At 36.9% G+C, this 19,188-nt stretch overlaps 1 long non-coding RNA gene across 3 annotated transcripts in view; it reads left to right on the plus strand.

The window, feature by feature from the left end:
* The window catches only part of LOC149717450 (uncharacterized), a 208,973-nt gene that overhangs the window by 128,788 nt on the left and 60,997 nt on the right, over window positions 1-19,188 (plus strand). For all 3 annotated transcript variants that reach the window (XR_016366820.1, XR_016366819.1, XR_016366821.1), the window contains one exon: window positions 1,152-1,284. This is a non-coding gene — a long non-coding RNA (uncharacterized LOC149717450). The remainder of the gene's footprint in view (window positions 1-1,151; window positions 1,285-19,188) is intronic.

Here is a 19,188-nt window from a genome sequence, read left to right on the forward strand (position 1 = left end):
TCTGAAGAAGAAAATTTTTGTAGTATACGCGAGATCCAATTTTACTTCGATTTGTCATGTCGACTTCAATTTGTCACTCCGTCGATTTTGAAGTTTCTTCTCCCCCCCCCCCATTTTGTGAGATATACCTTCTGGCTTTACATTTTTTTTACGGTTGCTCGATTTATTAGAACTCCAAGCTTAGAGGAGTGAGGTGAGATGGGGATCTACTTATCTATAACGAAACCTCTGTAACCCGCCCCCAAGCTATGGAACTGCAGCGAAGTCTTCCCATAATCCTCAGTGGCGTTTTGGTAGGGTCTTACGATGCAAAAACGTCGACAATGCCCCCTGTGTCTTAAAAATTTAAGCTAACTCGGGAGAACTTGTTTATTATTTTGAATGGCGCTAGGTGGCAGCACTTACAAATTCCCTAGTAGTTGTAACCACCCAGATAGACAGGAATCCAAGATGGCGAACGCGTCATACCAAAACTAAAGCAAAAATTTAAAAAACAAAATGACAAGCTCTGACTGAGATTTAAATTTTTGATTTTTGTTTGAGTTTTGGGATGACTTCTTGGTCGCCATCTTGGATTCATGTCCATCTGGGTGGTTACAACTACTTTCCCTATCAAATCTTGGGGCGTGCGCGAGGAACGCTGGGAAACGTTCAATGCCGCACATGGCCCATGAACATTTCAACTCCATCTCCCCTCTATCATTTAAGCTCCAATAATAGATATAATGTATACATTGTAACTCTTGTAATCCATAGACTTCTAGGAACATTCGGTGGAATTACGATATTTTAATCAAGCTAGCATATATTCATATAAACAATTTGTTTAAACTTTTTTAACTGTAATTTAATACCATTTTAAACAAACCATAAATCAAATTAATTAATCAATGTTGAGTATTTTTATATTACGAGAGAGTTTAGCCCGTACGACGTGTTTGTTTTTATATGGTCGTTATTTTTAAACAATGCTCGTATATTGACATAATCCTGCAGACGTCGTACGAGCGTTGTTTTTTAAATCATTAAATAATATATTACGTAATTAAATTAATCAAGGTCACGGATATGACAGAATTAAATTTAGTATCGTATTACCCACTCAAAGTCTAATTATATTCGTTTTTCTTTTGTTTGTTTCTTTAATTCAGATTTAACAGCTGCTAAACAACCAAGTCATTTAAAATGGAAACCCATGCACTAATCTTCAGGAATCGTTATAAGTAAACATACCCCTCTCTGGAATTCTGGCATCGGATGAAAATTATTTACAACAGAAATGAGGTAGGTCATACCCCTTTTTAGCCCCATCTTATGATGCGTATCTACAATGTGGGTATTATTTTGGCATGGGATGGAAGTAGTGGTTGGGGTCGAGGGCGTGGTTGTGGTTGCTTCGTCAGTTGCCACATCGTATGATGCATATCTACAATGTGGGTATTAGTTTGGCATGGGATGGGAGTAGTGGACGGAGTCGTGGTTGTTGCTGTGGTATCTTCGTCTGTTAAAATGTGGTAAAGGTGGGGAGAAATTGGACTTCCTCGTGTTGGGAAATTTCAGAGACGAAAAAAGCAACGGTACCTACCGTTTAGTGGGTAAGGGGCGTGTAAATTTAATTCAGGTGCGTCGAGAGGCCATTCACTCGTGTTTTCTGTACGCCTGTTAAGTATAGTACAATGTACCTACTGTTACGAGCCCAGTTCTTGGGTCATCTTGTTATTTTGGTTCCTGTCTTTTTTATCTGGCGTATCTTTAGACGTAATAACATTTAGTGCTGGAAGAAAACCAACCCTTTTAACCAGGAAAAGAAGGAACCAAGCCAAAGAAATAGTTTTTCTCTTCTCTCTCTCTTTCTTCAAATTACACACACGGCTTCTCTCTTTTTCTGACTTGAGTTTCTGCAGGTAGCAAAACTGTATACGTACATATGGTATATATAGGTAACTTTAGGTGTCGGATATTTGTAGATGAGATTTTCAGGTATAGGTATAAGGAATTTTTAGACCAAATCGAAATGATGATTTTTTTCTCCCAAATTTTGAAACAGCTGATATTTCGAAAGAAAAACCATCGTGAAAATTCTAGGATCGCTTTGCCTTCGAAGGTCTCAAGGCAAAATATTGTTAGGCCTAATTTGAAAAAGCTAAAATAGGCTTAGTAGTATCTGTTTTCCTTTGCCACGTTGACCAGCCTGCTGATATTTCGAAAGAAAAGCAAACGTGAAAAATCTAGGCTCGCTTTACCTTAGAAGGTCTCGAGGCACAATATTGTTAGGCCTAATTTGAAAAAGCTAAAATAGGCTTAGCAGTGTTTGTTTTCCTTTGCCACGCCACGTTGACCAGCCTATTAGTCATTATTATTATTATTATTAACAGTCTAACACAGAATCTCATTCTTGAAATTCCTGATGGTGTATAAAGATGTCCAGTCCCTCGTCGAAGGTGAAGCCTCGTCAAGGGCGTATATGTGTAACTACGGTAATAGTCGTGATATACTCTTGGCATTTTATGAGGGACCCTCTTCTATACCTAATTCTGTAGTAGAGACAAAAAAGAAAGAAGAGAGAGCTACTCTTCGGGTTCTCAGTTACCGTTTCCGTGGCATATAAAAAAAGAGAGGAAGAAGAAAAATCGTAACTAAAGTTTTTCTCCCACGGAAATCGATATATCGACAGGGTTCAAAGCAAATTACAATCCCCTTATTTTATCCCATGAAGAGATAGTGAACTGCAGTGTTTTTGCAACTGTGTATGATAAAATTGATTTTGTCCGTTTACGTTTACCGCCATGTCATTACCGGTATTACCGGTACAATTGTCCTTCCTCTATCTGCGTAAACCATTAAACGATTGTATTGTTGAATTGGATGACCCGTTGTTGCGTCATGAACTGATACCTTGGGTATATTGTACACCCCGAGCTATAGTTTGACTGCAGAGAGTTCAGTTGCCACGATGAATCGGAAAATCCGACGAGGTAATTACAATTAAACGCTTTAATATGGGAAATCTCAATATTTTTCAAAAAGCGATAATTTTATGGAGTAATTTATGGTAAATTAGGTGCAACAACAGCCAAAATCGCACTTGCGCGGTAACATTTTCAAAGCTAATCTTCTAATAGATAAGCACTGACTTCATATCATTGCGCATCACTTCTTCATTTCCCAATATTTCCACTAAATCTTCGCAATATTTATCTTGTTCATTTCACTGTCACTTTAAAGGAAACATTTTTTTGTTGGTAGGAAGGAAAGGAAGGCAGGTGGATAAATTATGGTTCATTAGAGAATATGAGCATAGGGTTAATGTCACTGGAATTTTTTTCCACCCCTTTAAATTTGGAGGGTGGTAATTTTTTCCTTAACACGAAACCATACCTAAAAGTTCTCTTTTTTTTCTCTCTATCTCTCTCTCTCTCTCTCTCTCTCTCTCTCTCTCTCTCTCTCTCTCTCTCTCTCTCTCTCTCTCTCTTTCTATCTTTTTATCTCTTAAATACTTTCCTCTCTGTCTCTCGGATCGAGATTCACTTTTTTTATATGTATATCAAGATGCCCCAGGAGAGGTTTTTTAGAGTCGAAAGGGGTCCGGGGTTTCGGAGCTTCGGAGCTTGTGTCATATTTAAGGTGTATATACTTTGGGGTGCAACACATAAGTTTATAAAATATGTTATAAGATAAGTATGGCACTTTCAATATACTTCGTAGTGGTTGTGACTTACAGCTCGAGCTAGTTCGGGAACGACAAGCGAGAATTGAAGTCCTACACTCGGTGGTTAATTTTGCAGGACTTCCATCTAGGTCCTATTTAGTCTGTACTAAGCCTTTGACAACGCCCCAGTCACCAGGCGTCGCTTTACCTCGAATCTATGACCTACCTCATTCATTTCATGACAAGCACCAGTTTGTATTGTAACCAGTGAGAAACTTATGGTGAACATATCTTATGAGCTTATGATACATTCCATCGATTTTTAGCTGGGATTTTACTTTTTAGGTATTCATTGAATAGAGCCTGGTCGGAAGGGTAGGTTGTAGGTCTTTTGAATCTCTAGTATAACACCGAAATTTGCATTCTGATGGGTTTAGATTCTCTTAGGGTAGAAAAATTCACACTGGCTTATTGATTTTGAAGACGCCAAGCCGCGGTCGACCGACTGTCTAGTATGGGAGTCTATGTAATAATGCTAAAAGTTCTTTTAGAGATATTAAAGAGATAGTAGCATGTTATGTATGAATCCATTATTAAAGGTTTTATCGAAACATTTTTATATGAAAATAGAAAATATGTATAAATATATGTCCCATGAGTTCATGTCACGACGTGACGTAGGTGAACACGTCACAGATTCTCGTAAAGCGACGCCATGGTCAGGCTCTGTTAAAGACTTAATTCAAACTTAATAGGAAGATGGACACTTATATGAGAAACCGGTTCGAAGCGATTCAAAACGCTTCCAAAGTTAAGTGTGAACAAAACTGATACTCGAGAAGCTAATTACAAACTTGTATTAGTACTTGTACGGGTGCTTGAATTTGTGCTTGTACTGGTGCTTGTATTTGTACTTGTACTGGTGCTTGTATTTGTACTTCAAAACGGAAGGTTTTTATTATTTACATTTTTTTTATAATTTCTCTAGATGACCACGTACTGAAAACAAAAAAAGCTTTGGCAGTGTGTAGTAAGCTTTGATTTTAGTCAAAATTGAAGAGTACTATCCCTTTACCTTCATACTTTCTATAAAACGGTAGTACTTTATGATAGAAACAATATTTAAGATTAGGCTTAAAGCAAAAGTTTATTACATTTTGGGTGACATGTTTTTTTGCCTAGTATAAATCAAGCTTAAAGGAACGTAGACAAAAGGTTACTGTTGTATTTTATGCGGGGTTAAGTTTTTGTGTTATCTAAAAAAGAGCGACAGCCCAAAAGAAGTGGCGAAAACAGGAGTCAGCATTATGTTCAGTCCAAAGCGTGGTGGCGTTAGGCTTAAGATCATTTGTTTTCGGTTTGAAACCAACCCAAGTTCAGTAACTCCCAATTCTTTATTTCTTACGTAATGACCTACCAGACACTTTCCCCTGTGGATTTTTTTCTACTTTATAAAGTACTGACACCCCGTTTTATTCTTCAGTAGACTTTAATTCAGTCGCAGGCACGTAGCTGCTATTACTTCTCTATTTCTTCAGAGTCGGAAATCGAGACATCCATGTATTGTTTTTGGGGAGGAGGTTTTCGATTTGTACTTTATTTATTTATTTCGGCTTTTTTTGTTGTTGTTGTTGTCTTCTGGTGTACACATTTTAAGAAAGATCTGTTCGAGGGGATGGGGGTGTAGAAGATGTAGTATACAGGGTGCTCCAAAAAGGGTTGTAGAACCGAAGTCGCGCGAAGGACTTGTGTTTCGATTTTGAGTCGAAAATGTAACTTCTTACTTCTAAAACATTTTGCCCCAAGGGCCACCCTAAACAAGACTGTTTTATGGATGACCCCTTAAATTTAAGTGGGAAACTGAAAGATAATTCTAATTTAATTAAGGGGTCATCCTTAAAACAGTCAGATCATAACTTTGACAAAATGTCATAGAAGGTATTGAATTTTCGACTCAAAATTGATTTCTCATAGAACCAACCCACCACCATTTTTGAAACACCCTGTATTTGTGTTTGTAGCTGATCCTACCACATAAAGTAATTTGGAAATACAAGACTTCCTGGTTTATGGACACCACGCACCAAAGTTGAAATTTATATTAATTAAACCTTATCCCCCCAAATTGAAATTAATGAAATATACGTTCTCGGTATAGTTTTGTGTCCAGACTCCAGAAATAACTTTATTATCGTGTTGATATTTTCGGGGCCACGATAAATTAGCCCCTCTAAAACAAAAACCAGAAAAATAATCAATATCTTGTTCAGCCATGAGCGCGAGAAACATCTAGGTTGTTTTTGTTAACGATTTAAGCTTCTTATAAACCAAAGGATTACGAGATTTAATCCAAGTTTTGGAAACTAGCAGCGTTGCATCCATCCATGATTCAACCAAGAAGCGATATCTAGTTTACTAGGGAGAAGGTATAAATACGCCACATTTCTAACTTTATCTCCATCCAGTCCAAACGTGGGTCCGGAGATAATCCCCGCCGCCTCTAAATTACAACCAGCATCTCATTGGTTCTTGAAAACTCGCGTCAGCGCTACGCGAATGACGAAAATTACGTATTTTCCGACTGAGGAGAGGCAGCGAAATAGCCCGGTCTCCTTTTACGTCCTCCCTTGTATTTTGAAAGGGGGACTGGGACTATGGCGCGCGAATACTTAGGTAACTTATACCTTCTCCCTAGTAAATTAGATATCCCTTCTTGATTCAACAAAAACAAAAATATTGGGAAGATAAATTCAAGGGCTGGTACAAGAATATATCGATGTATCGTATGAAGAATACCGAGCTAATTAACTAAACTACTAAGATTCATATTTTATATCTATCAAATAAGAGGGAAGCTCTTTCACGGACACGTATTAACTTTAATTGACATTAAATTGAAGTACAGTTAGAGGTCACGCCACAACCGGCGGATGCTCGTGTTTGTATTTACTAAAGTCGGCTTTCTTTTTGATCTAAGCGTGCTGCGTAAAATTGCAGTTCATCTTAAATCGAAATACTTGAAATGACTTTGATTTCACTTACGATGTTTTAAAGGGATACGACACCCTAGAATTTTATTTTATTTTTTTGAATTGAAAGAGCGTGTAATATAATGAATATATCGAATTGGAACCATGTTTCTATCTGCAATATTAAAGAAGATACGAGAGAAATTAAGTTTCCGTAATGGATGGCACTACACGTTATGCTTTTCGGTGAAGCACTGGGAAGTACCCCTATTGGGCGCCTAGTACCACCTGACGGATTCTTCCAATAGAAGCACTCCAGTACTTCGAGGAGAAGCCTAACGCGTAGTGCCATCCATTACGGAAACTTAATTGCTTGTATCTTCTTTAATATTGTAGATAGAAACCTGGTTCCAACTGATATATTCATTATTTTAGACGCTCTCTCGATTAAAAAAGAAAAAATGTATCCCGGTGTATCCCTTTAAATCAAAATACTTCAAATGACTTTGATATCAGTTACGACGCTTTAACACTAACCCTCTTTTATTTTCATTCAATTTTTCTCGGGCTCTTTCTCATTTCCAAGTTAATGGGGCGTAGATTAACGATGTCAAAATATATTTGCTTCTTGATTTTTGAAAAGACCGTGGCTCGAAGACATCGGGACAATTCTCTCTTAAGTTTTCAATCAACTTGGGCTCCTCCCCGTGCAGTCCCCATTTTGGTATTATTATAGCTAAATTGGCGCCCTTCTTTTACTTTACTTGTGAAGTTTGAATTTAGTTCCTTTCTTTAAGATTAAATTACAGTATAGTTATAAAGGTACTTTGGTAATTAATATTCTAGCGTTATAACCACCATAACGGGAGACTTTAATAGTGAAGGGTTATTGTTATAAAGGTTTTACGTAAGACCAGCTTTGGAATTGTTGGCTTCCCTTTGTACTATAAGCTGCCTATAAGGTTTCACCTTTGCGTTCGAAGGGTAATTAATATATTGCCTATGTTATTAAGGAACCAACGTTGAAGTAAATTACACCGAAGTTAATATCAAAAGTATATATACAGGGTGTTTGTGATAAGTCTGCCATAATTTAAGGGGTATGTTCTTTGGATGATATTGAGTCGAAAATTTAACTTGTATCACATTTTGGCACAAGGGACACTGTTTTCTAGTTAAGATTGCATCCAGAGTATTTTACGGATGACCCCTTAAATTTAATTAAGAAACTGATTTAGACAATTATTTCTAATTTAATTAAGGGGTCATCATTAAAACACTCATCAAATCATAACTCGAAAACAGTGTTTCTTGTGGCAAAATGGAGATAGAAATTACATTTTCGACTCAAAATCGATTTCCCAAAGAACATTCCCCCTTAATTTATGGCAGACTTATCAGAAACACCCTGCATATTAAAACAGGAAGTCTTGATCAAGCCGGATGGTGAAAGGGAGCGTGCGCATACCTTCCGCCATCTTTCAAAATGTGAATAGTTTCAAATAGAATTTTATTAGCTGGATTTGAAAAGTACTGAGGTATGAGGTACTTGTTTGGCCAGTATCAAAGGCAGATAAGTTAAATAAATAAATAAATAATCAAATAAATAAATAAATAATCAAATAAATGAATAAATAATCAAATAAATAAATAAATAATCAAATAAATAAATAAATAAATAATCAAATAAATAAATAAATAATCAAATAAATAAATAAATAATCAAACAAATAAATAAATAATCAAATAAATAAATAAATAATCAAACAAATAAATAAATAATCAAATAAATAAATAAATAATCAAATAAATAAATAAATAATCAAATAAATAAATAAATAATCAAATAAATAAATAAATAATCAAAGAACCAAACAAAAGAAAGGAAAATAAGTATCGTACATAATGTCTTAAAGACGGTTCTGACTTGCAGCTACCCTTTACTGCTATATTTTAATATACAAACAAAGTTAAAATAATTGCGGTTTTTTTTCTATCATCATTTTTAGTTTTGCATATAGATAGTTTTAAATTACCATCCATTTTATTATTATATTACATAAGCTATAAAACACCTTCGAAATTCCCCGCATACAGGGAAATTCGATCCCCAAAAGGCCCTCTCTATGAAAACCCGCCAAAAACTTGAGCTTTAAAAACGCACCGATGAAGAAAAAGATCTATATAGTAGCTAGTTTTAAATTTTAAAGTGACTGTTGTATAAAAAGGTTTGTTGACTATATATATGTATATGTCTATATGGGCTCCTATTCCCAGAAAAAACCTGTCGATCGAAAGGGCTCCATTTTTTTTTTTTTTTTGGCCGCGAAACTTTGGGATGGGCCTTTCTCTTGCCTTGGCCATTTCACCATTTTGACACAGAACTATAGACAAAAAATATGCCATAGGAATGCTATATTATTTATACATTTCGGGGTAAACTTTTTCTGGTGTTGGTGTTGTTTTCCTATACAGGATGTTCAAAAAGGGTGGTAGGACCGAAGTACAGTGTGTTTTTGTTCTATGGGCGATTTGAGTGAAAAATGTTCGATGGGTGATTTGAGTCAAAAATGTTCCATGACATTTTGACGTACAAGCCACCGTTTACAAGTTATGATTGGGGTGTTTTAGGGATGACCCTATAAACTTAAAGTAAGAAAACCAGGAAGTGATATCTAGTTTACTAGGGAGAAGGTATAAATTTGCCACATTTCCAGCTTTATCTCCAGTCCAAACGTAGTCCGGATTTAATCCCCGCCTCTAAATTACAACCAGCATCTCAATGGTTCTTGAAAATTCACGTCAGCGCGACGCGAATGTCGAAAATTACTTATTTTCCGACTGAGGAGAGGCGAACGTCCCCCCTTGTATTTTGAAAAGGGGGACTGGGACTATGGCGCACGAATACTTAGGCATCTTATACCTTCTCCCTAGTAAACTAGATATCACTTCTTGAAGAAACTGAAAGACAATTCTAATTTATTTAATTAAGGGGCCTTGCGTAAAGTACCCCAATCATAATTCGTAGTTTATAGGGGTAAAATGTTATTACACATTTTCTACTCAAAATCACTGTACTTCGAGACTACCACCTTTTTTGTTACATGCACCTTGCATAATATTATTTGTCTAAAACACGCTGTGACCCCTAGAAATTGCCTTTCGTGTAACGGTCCGGATCTATGCACTAAATAACTCGTTCAAGATGGGTCCCCCCATCCCCATCTCACTCTGCGCAGCAGCTTCCCGGGATAGTTCTTTTCTGTACCCTTCTATATGTTTTCTTCATCACCGGTTTAGACATTACGTGTAGGGTAGGGTGAACCACTGACGCGTACGCTAAACACTAAATTATGTAGCAAAGCGGTTAGTAGTTCTCTAAGGTTTCAGCCTGCCTGAATAGCGCTCTAACTATCTAGCCCTTATTCCATTCCCTATAATACGTGACCCTTTATACTCTTAAATCTTCCTGTTTGCGTTTTTTCTTGTGCCCTTTTTTTTCGGCGGTGTACACTGGTGCGTTCTGGCGTACTCCTGGGTTGCTCTAAGTCCCCCCCCCTGTTCTGTTAATTTTCCGCTTCCATGGGTTTAATTTTTTTCTTTCTTTTTTGGGGTCCCAACTTGCTCTATCTTCACCTCATTGTTCAAACACGTTGGTAAAGAAGGGCCTTTTCGGGCAAACTCTTGCTATATTTCTCAACAATTATCGAGAAACAAATTTGTGTCTCGACATATTTTTTCCTTCCGGGGAGGGGAGGGGGGTTAATTAATTACTTTTTCCTATTAATTAGTTTTGTCGCTAAAGTAAACCATATTTTCTTTTTCTTTTTTTTTTTTTTGGGTTTAAACCTTGCTGTAATAAATATTTTATCGATTGGCGAAATATAAACTAAGGTGACACATTTTTATTTATTAAAACTAGCAGAAAAGGCAACCAGCGTTGCTCTTCCGGGCATTCTTATTACTTTTTATGCCGCCATTTTAAAAGATGGCGGAGGGAAAATGGATGCCATAAGACCCGTCTATAGGATATAAGGAACCAGTGTACTAAATATTAGTGAGAAACTGAGAACGGTTCATAACCTTGGAAGTTATTTCATAAAGAAGGGTTTTCAACATTTTTGGCCGCCATTTTTCAAGATGACCGCGGATTGGAATTTTTTTTCTTAGTGCGTACCTACTACCTAAGTGTAACGACCCTGCAAATTTTCAGCCTTCTAAATTGAGTCATTTGGGCTGAACGTTGATAATCAGTCAGTCAGGACTCAGGACTTAATTCAATTATTTTTCAATACCAGTTATAATTGTTCCACCCTTCAAATATTTTATACTAATAACTGCTTCTCCATTCTACTCCTCTCATTTTACTATCGTTGAATTATGAAGAAGTGAAGTAGCTAAATATTTGTCGTTATAAACTTTAATTTATACCCATTTATAGTTATTTAGTTTTGTCAGTATAGCGAAGTTAAATTATGTCGCTGACCATGAGACTTAATTCGCAACTCATCTTCAAGGCATCCTTTCAAAGCATCTGTACGTTTTATTTTAAATAAATCTCCATAAATATTTAGACATAATACTTTCCTAAAACAATGAATGAATAAAAGGGTGGTTTGGAGGGAATGGTATAATAAACTCTGAAAGATGGTTGTCATCGTTATTCGAAGGAATCCACTTTGCCGTAAACTTTTCCTTTCATTTTTTCTATTTTTCTTTGTTCAATAACAACATAAATCTATTCGTTCATTCTTTCTCTTTTTACTTTCTCCACCCTTGGAATCCCTTTGTTCACTACTAACCTTCTTCGAGGCTTCCGAATGGAATGATATACGAGAATTCACAAGGTAATAACCCTAAAAGGGTATATCTCTTTCCTTTCAGCATTAGTTCCCAAAAATATGCGACGTAGTTCGCGTAGATAAGGGGGGGGGGCACAGTAATAAACGGAGGCGGTTTTCACCCTCCCTCGTGCAGGCACTGAATAACTCTATGCTAGGCGCCTGGGCGGGGACTAGCGATAACCCGCCTCAAAAACTCCTTTCCTCGGAATAGGGAATGGGCAATATCGCCCATTAAACGTCATGCCTCCGCTTAACCAATCAGATGCATTCCCCCACAAGCCTTCCACTCTTTTAAGTTTGTCGCCATTTTTGTGGAAAGGGGAAGAGCCAATTAAACTACGCCGCTCTGGCCTCTCTCTATTGAAAAAGCTCTGTAAAGACTACACTACACCCAGCCTTATGTTGAGTTGTACCATTTTAAAAACACCCGTGGGGAGGCGTTCGTCTTAGAGATCACGACATAGGAAGCTGTACCCTTGGAGAATTATTATTGCCTTGTGGAACTGGAAAAGGACATTCTTCATAAAAACCTCGCGCTATCAGGAAACTGAAACTGAATTTCTTTTTCACTTGACGTTCGTACATATAGAGACGATAGTTTTTCTTCCCGCGCGACAAGAGAACGCGGACCGGACGGACGGACGGTTGGACAACCTCGCCAGAATGTACTGTATAAAAGATCATAGGTCTTGCTGGAAAAAGGAAGAATCAAAATTTTAGCAGATAAGAAAATGAGAAATGGGACGAAATATGATACGAGAGACCGCCTTCTTGCTTGGACTCAATCTGCCAAAACAATTTGTCCAAAGTGCTAGCTAGCTCTTTCTGTTCTATACCTCCCTTGACTATACGTCGCCGTTAAGGTGTTTTCGTGGCTTTCTTAAAGGAATAGGATACCCTAAAAACCCCAGAGATGTCCCTTCAATTATTAAAAATAACATATATTAAAGAGAGCGATGAAACTAGTTGATATTATTCGTTTGTTAGAATAGCCGGAAAAAGTTAATACAAACTCGCGCACCGGAAGTTGCTTGGTACATTGCCAAGGCATAAACGTCATCAAGTATCTGTGTTTGAACCCTTTTTTGCGTTCTACAAACCTTTGTATGGACATAAGAATGGCACTTCCTAGTCTTCGTAATACTAGAGACTTACTGAGAGCTAATAGTTCGAGAACGACAACCGAGAATTGATTATACGCGGTTTTGCACGTCTATCTTCCTATTTAGTCTGTAATAAGCCTTTGACAGCACTTCACCAGGCGTCACTTTACCTCGAATCTATGACCTACGTCACTTCATGATAAGCTTTCAGTGACCAAAGACAAACTTATGGAACATATCTTAAGAACTTTTCTTATGACCCAAACCGTAAACCCCGCTTTACAACTTCAATTAATGGACTTGTTTCTGCAGTTACGGTTCGTAAAAGCCAACGTCCCATTTAATCCTAGATCAGTAAAACTCGCTTATAAATTGCCCCCAATTAGTAATGTTCTAGCTCGGTTTTCAAGCTCATTTTAAAATGGCCAGACAAATTCCGAGAAGCTTCAATCTCACGGTCAATTCTTCTCTGGAAGGCTATTTAAGATTTCCGGGAAAATCCTAAAGATCTTCAATCCGCCCACGCGAATAGGTTGGTCGTATAGTTTTATGCAATCGATCGTTTAGATTTAAGCCTTGGTCCAGACAGACCCAACGTCTTCCAAGTCTATTCTGGTCTGTTGCCTGAATCCGGCTTCTAGCTCGGTCATGGATATACTGTTTGCTAGGAAAGAGGTTGACATTTGAGATAGAAGAGGATTATATCCTTGCTGAAGATAATATATACGGACTAAACTATTTATATCATGATCAGGCTAGAGATGGACTAGGCCGGTATTCGTCTAATATAATGTAATCAGGCAATGGATCAAGAAACACGAGTGTTGACTTGGACTTGATCTCTCTTTCTCTCCTTCTTACTCTGTTCGTCTCCGAATGGGTTTTCTTCCAACAACGTCTTTACGAATCTTATTTCAATCCTATAGATATCCATCCCTATTTTCTCTGATTTCTTTTACGTGGTAAAAAGAGCCCGGGTTATTTGTGGACTTCCTGTTTTTCTTCCCCTGAAGAGGAAGAAGGAAGTTAAGGAACGGAGAAGTTTTTCTTCGTTTATACAATGATTTAAATAATACTAACATCCTTGGTAGTTAACTTTTTATAGTACACTGCCGAAAGGTATGAGCTCAGGCCCAAGAGAAAAATGTGTTAAGGTATACAGAGTGTTTCTGATAGTCCTGGCATAAATTAAGGGGGGTGTTCTTTGGGAAATCAATTTTGAGTCGAAAATGTAACTTCTATCTCCAATTTGCTGTCCAGGCCACTGTTTTCGAGTTATGATTTAATGGAGTGTTTTAGGGATGACCCCTTAATTAAATTAGAAATAATTGTCTAAATCAGTTTCTTAATTAAACTTCAGGGGTCATCCGTAAAATACTTTGACCAATCTTAACTCGAAAATAGTGTCCCTTGTGGCAAAATGGAGATAGAAGTTTCATTTTCGACTCAAAATCGATTTCCCAAATTAAGAACATCCCCATAATTTATGGCAGACTTATCAGAAACACCCTGAATATAGGACCACCATAAGTTCCATAATTAACCCTGATAAGCAAAACAGTCCTACGCGTTTGAAATAGCACCCGTCATTCGTTACCTGAACCTGTTCATATATAATGAAAAACGTTAATAAGTCTTCACTTTTGGTGAAAAGTGTTTTAAATCGCCAAGCCTTGGTATAAACATTGCCCATCTGAAATTTGGGGTAACATAATCTAACCCAACAACATGCAACCTGTTACCTTCGCTCGAGTCCAATTTTACTGAAAAATATTTTACGAAAAACCACGTCATCAGTAAATGACCCTTTAGTTTTGAACCCGCACCACAGGTGGTGACATGGTGGGCGGCAGGACGACCCAAATGAAGTTCCTTTCATTACGCTGGTACCACTATTCCGTTCGGAATCTCAATTCCTTCGGTACAGACTAAAGTTTGTGTATTTTCGTCTCTCTCTCTCTCTGAAAATAGAGAAAGAGAGAGCCTGAACCCTATTCTCCCTTTGAGCAAATAGTGGCGTAGAGAAGGAAAAAAAGCGCGGGAAAGAAATAAAATAGGATCAAATCATTCTCCATCAAATAAGACTGAGACTAAAGCAGACGAACCGAGTGATTATTAACGGTCAACCGGATCCGGCCGGAATTCGACGAGGCATTAACGAGTGGATCGCAATTAAGGTCACCCCCCTTCCCTCCCTTTATACCTTCTTTTTGTCTTACAGTCTCCTCGATAACGAACTGACCGGACAGCCGGCAACCTGATGACGTAATATATAGAATAGAAAATAAGCATGCAGTCTTAAGGGCCATGCAATATGCTCTTAACCCTTTTTTTCTTTTTTTCTTTCCTATGAAAATAATTATTTGTTGTTTATCGAAACCCTTGCAGCTCATATGCATTGAATTATAATTTGTGCAAGTGCTCGTCCCCTCTGAAAAAAAAATAAATTAGGATATGCTGGCGGTAATTAAGAACTGGCGAAGTTTGGGATAAATTTTTAATAATTTCATCGTCGATCTAGTGGAGTCTAGAGTAACTTCGGAAGTGTGGGCGGATGTTAATACAGCGCGCGCGTGTTTTCAACAACTTCTGATGAATTGTATAGGCTCGTACGCGGGTGTGTCTCCCTCTTTAAAGGTGCTTTCACAATACGCAAATTAGAATTGAAAAAAATTGAACCCGACAATTAAGAAAGCCAAAGTGAAACACTCAAATTAACAATCATTGAACGCTATTTCTTTCATAGCTATTTTTAAAGGCAAATAGGAAATACAGGTAGTGAGGCACTTGGGTTTGTGGATGAAAGTCGATGTTTACTACACTGGCTCTCTCAGTTTCTACTTAGCTTCTCTGGTCGACAAATCAGCGGTCTACTTTAATATTACTTTATCTTTTTAATTCTTCGACGAAAGAAGGTATATTATAGCTTTTAAGCTTACTTCACATGAGTCCCTTTTGGATCTTTTGCGTATGGTATGCGTTTTCCAGCGTGAATAACGTCGCCAGATGTCGCTATGAGCTTTGGTGCGATTTTCTAGCGCATATACGCTTAAAACAATGCCGACTCAATTTATAAAGGCCCATGCATGCCTCGGTTTTTTAATTTATTTTCGTTTTTTCGAATTCGCCAAAAAGTGCCGCACAGCGACTTGGCGCTCTTCGATACAGAGGATTCAAAATGTTTTCGCGCCGTGTAAGAGCCAATAAGAGTGAGGGAAACTACGGCTATGCGGTTGAGGGGGGGGGAGTATACCAAAGAGGAGGGAAATATTTCCCTCCTCTTTGAGTATACGACTGTTAAGGGACTCTTCGGAAACGGAGTTCTCGACTGTTTTTGATGTGGAGGAAATAATTTTCGCAAGGCTAGTAAATAATGTAAATTAATAAATTTAACTAGTTTATGTTTAAGTTTCCTATATTATGAAATATAATTAGGGACGGGATTTATAAAGTTTAAATGAATGTAGACTAATGGGGAAGAGTGTGATATTTTTCATTGCGATAATACCGCTTTGTTACAAAATGTTAATTCTGGTCATTAATAAGATATTATAATTTTTGTAATGATATGTTAATTTCTAGGGTAAAAATTTTTTTCTTATCATCATATAGTCGTATTTCCTCTTAATTTTAAAAATTATGCTAGTAAAAACGGATATTTTAGGTATCATGCATTTTGGCGCCAAAATATCTTTGGCGCGAACTTTAAATTCATTCAAATATTTATACAACAGAAAGCGCCACCTAGCTCCTGGGAGAGGCGGCCGATAAAAGGTCCGGCCCCCTACTCCCGAGGCACCATGCATGGGCCTTTATAAATTGAGTCGGCATTGCTTAAAAACACTACTACTATGCGGTTTCCCGCCTGAATGGCGTCGCCAAGCTCTCGTTACGACCATAGCGACATCTGGCGACGTTATTCACGCGCGAAAAGCCGTACCCCACGCCACGTGCTTCAAAACGCGCTAATGTGTAGTAAGCTTAAAGACAATGGGTGCGTTACAAGCCGACAGATTTCGTATTACAAATCTGGTAAATATAATTTCTTTTTGCCCAAATATTTGCGAGCTTTGCCTAATTTACCGTCTCACTTTCTGATACATTCCTATTTGCCTTAAATAAAATGCACTTTCTCGGTTCTCCGGTATAGCTCTTTTGCGAAGGCGCTTAGTTAATTCTTTCGCATGGCCGCTTACTCTTTTAAAAGAAGGGGCCGCGCTATTCTTTTAGCTATTGATTATTTTTTTTTCTTCTCTCTCTCTCTCTGTTCTTCGTTTTGGAAAAGTGGCCCGGGTAGTAAACTAGTTAATGACGCTGAGCTTGACATCCTTTTCTTTATTTTCTATTTTGTAACTTTTCAAGGGAGCTAGCTGTGAGTGAGTGAGTGAATTAAGGGGGATGTGTGGTCTGCCACTTATAACTTACTCTCAATTACAGGACAAGACGCGTAAATTATATACTCAAACAATGGCTGCCTCTATTCAGCTCTAGGTCTTTTTTTTCTTCTAAGTAATATTAGTTACGTAAAATTTTGCTAATTTATTAATTGCTTATATTATTTTTGCTCTTATAAAGTATAAGAGGGTGTCTTGAATTTCTAGTGTTTTTGTTTTCTTTTCAAAGAGGGTGTAATGAATATGTTTTGGTTACTAAAGAAGATGTGAGCTGCAGTTTTCTTGGTTTACCTACTCTTTAGAAGTATCTGTGTTAATTTGGGTATTGTTAGGGTATAAAATTTTATTGGATAATTAGTACAACCTAACGGATTTTTTCCAAGTTTTCTTGAAAAAATAAAAAACGCCTAACACGTAGTTAACTGTCGTATTTAATAATGAAGAAGTATTATATAAAAAGAAGAGAAACTAATATTAATTATGCTTTATTTATTTATTTATTTCGTTATTTATTATTTTTTATTTATTTATTTGTTTATTTTTATTTATTATTTATTTATTTGTTTATTTATTATAAGTTTATGTTTTATTTATTTATTTATTATTTATTTATTTATTTATTATTAGTTTATGTTTTATTTATTTATTTATTTGTTTATTATTATTAGTTTATTTATTTATTTATTTCGTTAAAGGGAGGGTATAACGAAAAATCAAGTGATTTCTTAATCAATTTAATCTGCATAGGGTAACATCCATGAAATGTCTCCGAATGATTTTTAAAAACTCAAATTAGTTCCAGATTAGATTTGCACCTCCTACCAATCACGTAACGCCATGCCTTTTTGTTAACAAAATTCCCATTTCACGCTCCATATCGAATGAAATATGGCACGAGATTTGATAAAAATTACACGCGTCATTCATGATGATTAGTGTATCTCTTCCCATAAGATACGACTAGATTCGTTTAGCAAATGGATGGATACACCATGATTCCTAGTAGCTGTATGTATTCCTGATTTTAACCAATTTAACGTTCTTTTATTTGGGAGGAAAGAAAAAAAAAGAACTAAATTGAAGCCCAATCGTTTCAATTTTGTATGGTTCTGGGTGGATAAAATTGCCAGATTATAAATGGGCTAGTTGAAATTAATGGTATACTATTAAATTACAAATTTAAAAAGAAACCCCCAATGGCGTATCCAATTGATTGGGTATTTCAACGCCTTTAATCACCATTTAATTAAGGTTTGTGAGCAAACTAGACTTATTACAAAACCGGAAAAGAAAGTAAAAGAAAAAACAGAGACGGAGAGAGAGTCAAAAGTAGCCTTTCGAGTGCCAAAAAGGATCTATCTCCAATTTCCCCGCGACGAATTGATTTCATTCTCGACTGCAGCCTGCTGGAGAAATCTCTTCTCGATTTTATTTTCTTTTTCAAATTTTATTTCCGAGGGCCGATCCCAGTCGGAAGCCGCGTGCCACACTGCAGGCCGTGCCATTGCCCGTGTACGAGGGGTCACACACTATACACCCTAAATTTCCCTATACTTTTCGCGATGTCTTTGTTATCAAATCCGAAGTCTTTGACGTTAAATCTGAAATATTTGAATTGGAAACCGAAATGTTTGAAATCCGAAATATTTGAGCTGAAATCCGAAATATTTGAGCTGAAATCCGAAATAGTTGAGTTGAAATCCGAAATAGTTGAGTTGAAATCCGAAATAGTTGAGCTGAAATCCAAAATATTTGAGTTGAAAACCGAAATAGTTGAGTTGAAATCCGAAATATTTTAGTTGAAATTGAAATCTTTGAGCTGAAATCCGAAATATTTGAGTTGAAATCCGAAATAGTTGAGCTGAAATATGAAATATTTGAGCTGATATCCGAAATATTTGAGTTGATATCCGAAATATTTGAGCTGAAATCTGGAATCTTTGAGGTTTAATCCGAAATATTCGAGTTGAAAGCTGAAGTTTTTGAGTTGAAATCCGAAATCTTAGAGACAAAAATCCTCAAATCAAAGTGTAAATCACTATATCGCCGTGCCATGCAATGTTTTTTAGGGAATGTCAGACCCCTCTAGTGATCTCTCTTAAGTCTCTTTTTGGCGCCGTGGTAATCCCCCATATCAATTTACCCCTTGAAGTTTGAACTCCCTCCTTCCCTAACACCCTTTGCAACGGATAAGACCAGCCTCAGAATAAATGACATTTTTATGAAAAG

This window comes from Phalangium opilio, unplaced genomic scaffold, assembly GCF_054372755.1.
Source record: "Phalangium opilio isolate 3A_F unplaced genomic scaffold, DU_Popi_V2 ptg000003l_1, whole genome shotgun sequence".
In the NCBI taxonomy this organism is placed as follows: Eukaryota; Metazoa; Arthropoda; class Arachnida; order Opiliones; family Phalangiidae; genus Phalangium; species Phalangium opilio.